The 7,560-nt window shown below is 35.6% G+C and overlaps 1 non-coding gene across 1 annotated transcript; it reads left to right on the top strand.

The window, feature by feature from the left end:
* Window positions 1-1,218: 1,218 nt before the first annotated feature.
* LOC121228690 (small nucleolar RNA R71) lies at window positions 1,219-1,325 on the top strand. The gene has a single exon (XR_005926265.1). It is a non-coding gene; the product is annotated as a small nucleolar RNA R71 (small nucleolar RNA).
* The last annotated feature ends 6,235 nt before the right edge of the window (window positions 1,326-7,560 follow it).

Below are 7,560 nucleotides of genomic sequence, written 5' to 3'. Positions count from 1 at the left end.
AAGTTGTTTGAACATTTTATATGGCATCAAATTAATCTTAGCGCCTAAATCAGCTAGTGCTTTCTCAACATTCAGACTACCAATTAAATAAGGGATAGTAAAACTTCCTGGATCTTTCAGTTTGGTTGGCAGTTTGTTTTGGAGTATGGCTAAACACTCCTCGTTGAATTCTAATGTAGATAAGTCCTCGAACTTTCTTTTATTTATTAGAAGCTCCTTCAAAAATTTTGCGAATGTAGGCATCTGCGAGATGGATTCAATAAAAGGTAAGTTGATATGTAATTGCTTAAAAAGTTCAAGAAACTTACCGAATTGTGCATCAGTGCGGTCTTTTTTCAATTTTGCTGGGTATGGAACTGGTGGTTTATATTCCTTCGGCACTGGTTTGTCACTATTTTCGGGTTTTTCATCTCCCCTTTCGCTCATCACGGCTTCTTGTGTTAGCTTATTTTCAGATTCTACTAACACTTTCCCATTCCATAGTGTAACTGCTTTTACATGCTCTTTTGATTTGGTGTTACTAGGTAAACTTCCTAGTGGTCTTTCTGAAATTAGTTTGGACAGCTGGCCTATCTGAGTTTCGAGCCCTTGGATCGACGCTTGTTGATTTTTAAGCGCTATTTCGGTGTTCTAGAAACGGGTTTTTGACACTAAGATAAATTTAGACAGCATCTCTTCAAGGTTCGGTTTCTTTTCCTGTTGATAGGGTGGTTGTTGAAAACCCGGAGGATGTTATGGTCTTTGATTTCCTTGACCGCCCCACGAGAAATTGGGATGGTTCCTTCAACCTACATTATAAGTGTTACTATATGGGTTATTTTGGGAACTACAGTTATTGTTACCCATATATTGGACTTGTTCCTCCACGATGCTAGGGTTGAAGGGCTGATACTCTGTGCATGTTTCTCCTCCATTCGTCTCGCACCTCATTACTAGATGTACCTGAGTAGAACCAAGTAAACCATTAATCTTTTTTTTAGAAGTTCTACCTGGTTTGACAGCATAGTAATCGAATCGATGTTATAAACGCTTGTTGTTTTAGTTAGCTTAGTCCTCATAACTTGCCACTGATAGTTATTCAGTGACATCTCCTCAATAAATTCGTAAGCCGCCTCAGATGTCTTATTATTTATAGTTCCTCCAACAGCTGCATCAATCATCTACCGAGTCGAAGGATTCAGGCCATTATGGAACGTTTGAACCTGTAGCCAAAGTGGTAACCCATGGTGAGGGCACCTTCTCAGAAGCTCCTTGTATCTCTCCCATGCACCGTAGAGTGTTTCTAAATCCATCTGCACAAACGAAGAGATATCATTACGTAATTTGGCTATTTTAGCCGGTGGAAAGTATTTTAATAAAAATTTTTCGGTCATTTGTTCCAAAGTAGTAATTGACCCTCGTGGTAATGAGTTTAACCACTGTTTAGCTTTGTTCTTCAATGAAAAAGGGAATAACTGAAGACGAATGGCATCGTCAGAGATGCCATTAATTTTAAATGTATCGCAGAATTCTAGGAAATTTGCCAAATGAGTGTTTGGATCCTCATCCTGCAAACCATCAAACTAAACAAATTGCTATATCATTTGAATAGTGTTAGGTTTTAGTTCAAAATTATTCACAGTAATAGTAGGCCTAACTATACTTGACTCAGTTCCTGTTAAAGTAGGTTTAGCATAATCATTCATAGTACGAGGAGCAGGATTCTGATTTGATAGTTCAGCGGGTATCACAGGAGGTAGCTAATTGTCTTGGTTTTCAGCCATCTCCTCGGTTGTGGTTGAAGTAACGTCCTCTTGCTTGTTCTCTGTGTATCTTAAGCTTCGCCTTATTTCTCTTTGATTTCTGCGAACTGTGCGATAGATCTCTTCGTAAAAAAGTAGTGGTCTTGACGGGTTTCTTCTAGTCATAAACTATAAAAACCTGTCAAGAGAAAGAAAAAGTAAATTAATAAATAATAAAAATAAAATAAAATTAACTTGCAAAAAAACAAACGGCTAAAGTAATAAAAATTTAGCGTTCCTAATATCTTAGTTCCCCGGCAATGGCGCCAAAAACTTGATCGCGATTTTCGTGACAGGTAAGTTTTATATATTTATAATTAATCATTCTTGAAACTAACTATTATCCTGATGTAGGCAAGTGTACCTATCGAATAGTAGTATAGTTTTAGCAAAACTGGATTATCGAACCCAAAGGAACTAAAAGTACTAGTAATGACTGTCTTTTTATTATCTAGCCTAAAAATAAGGGGGTTTTGTTTTAACTAACTAATTATATAAACTAAGAATTCACAAAAAATAGAATTGGGGAATTACTTTTGGAAAAACGATTGAATTAAGACAATACCTAAGGAAGAATTCACCTACACTTCACTTGTTATTCTGATTCTGAATCAGACGATTTATTCATTTAAGTTGTCCCGTAGAGATCCCTAAGTTATGTTTTTATCCCTATTCAAGACTAATAACGTCTAATACCTAAATTGAATAATTGAGACTTCTCTCTAATTAACACCCTAGGGTTGCATTAACTCAATCTATGGATCCCCTTATTAGGTTTCACCCTAATCCGAAAAAATCTTGTCACCCTATGTCTAGGCGCGCAAACAACTCTGCTTAATTATGACAAATGTACTCTTATATAGGGTCTATTCCTCCTATGAATAAGAGCTTATCTTGAATCAGTATCCTGGGATATCAAAACAAGAATTAAGAACACATAATTAAGAACAAGTTAAATATTTATCATACAATTCAAAAAATAATAACACGATTCGTCTTAGGTTTCATTCCCTTTAGGTATTTAGGAGATTTAGTTCATAACTAAAAAGGAAAACATTTCAGAAGAATAATGAATACAAAACATAAAGAAAAACCCAAAACTCCTGGAGGGAAATTGATGGGAGATCTTTAGTCTTGATGGTGAATCCGGCTTCTGAGATGGATCAATCGGCTTCCCTTGAGCAGTTCCCTGCCTCCTTTTCTCCGTGTGTCTTTTCTTTTCCTTTAGGGTGTATTTATAGGCTTTAGAATGCCTAAAAGCCTTCAAACTTAGCCTTTTCTGAATTGGACTCAACTTGGGCTCGGCAGGGACACGCCCATGTGCGATTACTTCAGGCTGTGCTCAAGCCTGTTAGAATGGCATGGGCGTGTGTTTTACCCGTGTGAGTCGTGCTTCGATTCAGCCAAATTGACACGGCCGTGTGGTCTGCCTGTGTGAGGAAGTCTAGGCCATGTTGATTTCGTACATTGGCCCATTTTCTTCGTTTTACCCCGTTACTCGTTCCTTTCGCTCTCCTATGCTCACCTAAGTATAAAACATGAAATTAAGGCATTAGGAGCATCGAATTCATCAATTCTAAGGAAAAATCATCCATAAAATGTGATAAGCATAGGGTAAAACTATGTATAAATTACGGTTTACCAATAAACCATAACTATTTAATACTTTTAAACAATAGTACTAAACTTTTATGCATTACGCGATTTAGTCCTTTTTACCGAATTAAGCATTTGCACGATAAAATTTCTTAACAAAATTTTTTATACTATCATTCTATCATGCTGAAAACCTTAATAAAATAATAAATTAAATATTTTGACTCGATTAAGTGGTTTTGAAACCACTGTTCTAATTTGACTTAAAAAATGGGTTGTTACACAGTGTGAGTCTGAATCAAGACTAAAAACAGAAATACAGAACACACTTTAGTATCGAACCACTACGGATATAAACACAAAAATAGAAGGAAATTCTGAGATCAACGTCTCAACGAAACATAACATTTTGAACACACACCATTTCATACACAGACACTCAATTATATGAGTTTTCAATTAGACAAAATACAATCAGATAATCTAGCAACCAGAACGCCCAAACAGATGCGTATAAAAAACAGACAGATAATAAATCCCACCTATAACATCCCAAAATTTGGCCTAGTCGGAACAGTGGTTTTGAGACCATAAATCTGATGTCAAAAAATTTATTTTGTGATTATTATGAGGCCTAGAATATGAAAGTAAGCATGTGTTAAAGTTTCATGAAGAAATACTTAGTGTAAGCTGTCTAATTGGAAATTAGGGACCAAATTGAATATATTGCAGAACTTGGATTCTAAAATAAATTTACATGAAATTGCTTTATATTATTAATTAGAAGGTCTTAAAGAGTGATTTTTCCAATTTCTAAGTTTTTGGACAAAAATGGGCATGCATGGAAAATTTTGGTAGTTTAGTAAGGAAAGGCATTTTGGTCATTTGGCAATAAAATCAATAAAAAGGGAAAATGAAGGCAAAAATCAGCCATTCTTCTCCCCCTTGCTGCCGAAATTTAAAGGGACACCATAGCTAGGGTTTCTTCACTTTCCATGCTCAATAATAAGTGACTCCTAGCCCCGTTTTTAGTGTTCTTTGTATTTTTGAGATCCTTTTAACATGTTCTCTCCATTTCTACCCATATTTTAAGCTAGGGTTCATGTATGCAAACTGAATCATGTGTGACATGTTTGTTCTTTGATGATTTATGCGGGGATATGAAAGTTAGATAAGTTTTAAACGTCTTTTCCTAAGTGATTTTCATGAAAGACCCCTAAAAGGACTTTTTTGCAAAAGGTACAAAATATGTGGTAGAAATGTGAAATAGAAGAAAATGTGGGCTAGTATGAGTTTATAATACATTTTGCTAGGCTTGAGAAACCAAGGAATTTCATGTATTGCATTTTACGAGCCTAGGGACTAAGTTGTAAAATTTTGAAATGTTAGGGGCAAAATGGTCATTTTGCCTGGGGGTGAATTTTAGGTCCAAAATAAATAACATGAGGTAGTAATAATTTATTTTATTGATATAGACATCGAGGAACCAATTTTGGAGATCGATCGAGGAAAACGAAAGGTTTCGGAATAACTAAAATACGAAACCTAAGCAATTACCAAGTAAGTTCTTGTAACTCGATTGTAAACTATCTTTAAAATTCATTAAAGATGTATGTACATGTATGAATTATAATGTAATATTTATTGTATGACAATTCATGAAATATTAATGTTATGATGAAATGTCCCGGCTGAATAAAAAGGGATGTCTGATGGATTACTCGAAAATGAAATAATGGTATAAAGGATCTTGCCCGGACGGGTGATCCTATAGTGATCTAGCATCCCGAAGAATATGTGTGCTTTGACGGATTTAGCCTAGACGGGTAATCCGAATAGGATCTGAATTTAGCCTGGACTGGTAATTCAAACTTGAACTCTTAGGAGTATATGTCATTGTAGGGGATTTAGCCTGGACTGGTAATCCTGATATTACTCTGTGAGTTACGTTGTGGGGGATTTAGCTTGAATTGGTAATCCCGTAATAAAAGCTAGCTTCACGGGAGTGCGTATTTAAAGGATCACTTGCATGATTTGATGGTGAACGAGATATCCATTGAGATTCCAAGTAATTCGATGAGATTAAAATGTTAAATGGGAATAGACATGTTTGAATTGATGACCTCATCTATGAAGGATGCTACATCGTACTAGCATTAAACTAACTTGATGGTTGAGTACATGTGATAGGAAATTTACTATGAATGTTTGGCCTGAATGTCTTGTATGATCGCATGCTAAATACCCGGTAAGTTTACTTTCCCGTTATTCAGACTTACTAAGCATGTTAATGCTTATCCCCCTCCTTTCCCTATTTTGCAGGGCTCGTGGACTCGTGAAGATTGGAAGACGATTGGAGCATTGATAAACGCCAAATTATACATATTTATACCCCAAGTACTTAGCATATTTATGGATGTTTATTACTAGATTTGTGGATTTTGCTGCTCTTAATCTGGTTATTTCATGTTTTGTATTCAGGAGAGCACCAAGAGTCAAAAGGAGCCAAAAATGAGCAAAAAGGGACAAAACGAACCAAATGGAGAAGATGACACAGCCTAAGCCTTGCCACATGGGCATCTCACATGCTCATGGCCTTCGGGGGTGTCGACCAAGGTTTTCACAATTTACACGGCCTGGCCATTGAGCCCACACGGCCTGGCAATCACGTTATACGGCCGTGGCACACGGACGTGTCCTTTTTTCAAAGAGTTTTATTTTACACGGAAAAAGATACTTAGGGAGGAAGAAAGCTAATCCAAAGCCTATACAAACACCCTAAGTATGACCTAATAAGAGGGCCTCTTCCAAAACTTTTCTGGAATACAGAACCATACGCCAGGAATTACTTGAAGGAAGCCAGACGATCCATCCCAAAAGCTGGAGCTACTCCAAGATTGAAGATCTCTCTCAGAATTCCTTTAGGGGTTTTAGAGTTTTCTTCATGTTTTGTTATTTTTATACTTTTGAGATGTACTCTTATTTTATTATGAACTAAACCCCTTAGATACCTAAGGGAGATGAAATCTATGATGGATCTTGTTATTATTATCTGAACTGTATGATAAATACATTGATCTTAATTATGTGTTCTTAATGCTTGAGTTAATATTCCGGGTATTAATTCATGATTTGATGTGCTTCTGCAGAGGAGGAATAGACCCTGCCTAAGAGTAGATTTGGCATAATTAAGCAGAGTTGATCGAACGCCTAGAAATAAGGTTACGAGATTTTACCGGATTAGGGTGAAACCTAATATGGGAGTCCATAGAGTGATTTACTGCTTCCCTAGGGGTTTTAATTAAGAAAGAAATTTTGATTAATTCAACTGAAGGTTAGACGTTATAAAGGGATAATAACATAGGTTATGGAATCTCACTGATCAAGTCAAGTGAATAAATCGTCTGGTTCAGAGTCAGATAACAAGTGAAATCTTGGTGGATTCCTCCTTGGGTGTCGTCTTTATCAATTGCTTTTCTTCAAGTCTTTTTCCAAATTTTCTTTTTGCTTTAAGTAAATTAGTTAATTAGTTTAGATAATTAGTTTAATAAACAAACCCTTTTATTCTTAGGCTAGATAATAAAAAGATAGTTATTACTAGTACTTTTGGTTCCATTGGGTACGATATCCCGGTCTTGCCATTACTATACTATTGTTCGATAGGTGCGTTTGCCTTTTCGTTGTGATAATAGTTAGTCTAGGTTTGATCTTCATTATAAATATTTATTACTTGTTACGAATCACACGATCAAGCACTATCAACATTATCAACTTGTTTTGCTTGGGTATATAAATACTTTGTTTTGTTTCAATGGCATGTATAGGTTTTGGTTATTTTGTGATATGTGTCATTGGTTGGCCTATGTAAAGGCTTAAATATTAAACTTGTTCTATTTGTATATGGCCATAAGACATGACTCATTTTGATGTAGGCTATGACCTACTAATTGTGCTTGTTGTGGTTAAATGTTCTTCTGATGATTAAATGTGGTATATTATAAATAGTTATATAAAATGTGGCCAGAACACTTGGGATAGTTAGGTCATAATTGGCAATAAGTTATAACAATGAGCCAAATCTAATGTGTTTTTGAATGAGATGTAAATCCTATATACAATGAGGATAAATTAGCATGTACATAACTGATGAGATGAGGTTAACATGCAATAGACCATTTATGGT

This window comes from Gossypium hirsutum, chromosome A04 (assembly GCF_007990345.1).
Source record: "Gossypium hirsutum isolate 1008001.06 chromosome A04, Gossypium_hirsutum_v2.1, whole genome shotgun sequence".
NCBI lineage: Eukaryota > Viridiplantae > Streptophyta > Magnoliopsida > Malvales > Malvaceae > Gossypium > Gossypium hirsutum.
Note: the sequence above shows the minus strand (reverse complement) of the source record. Positions and strands in the feature narration are given on the sequence as shown.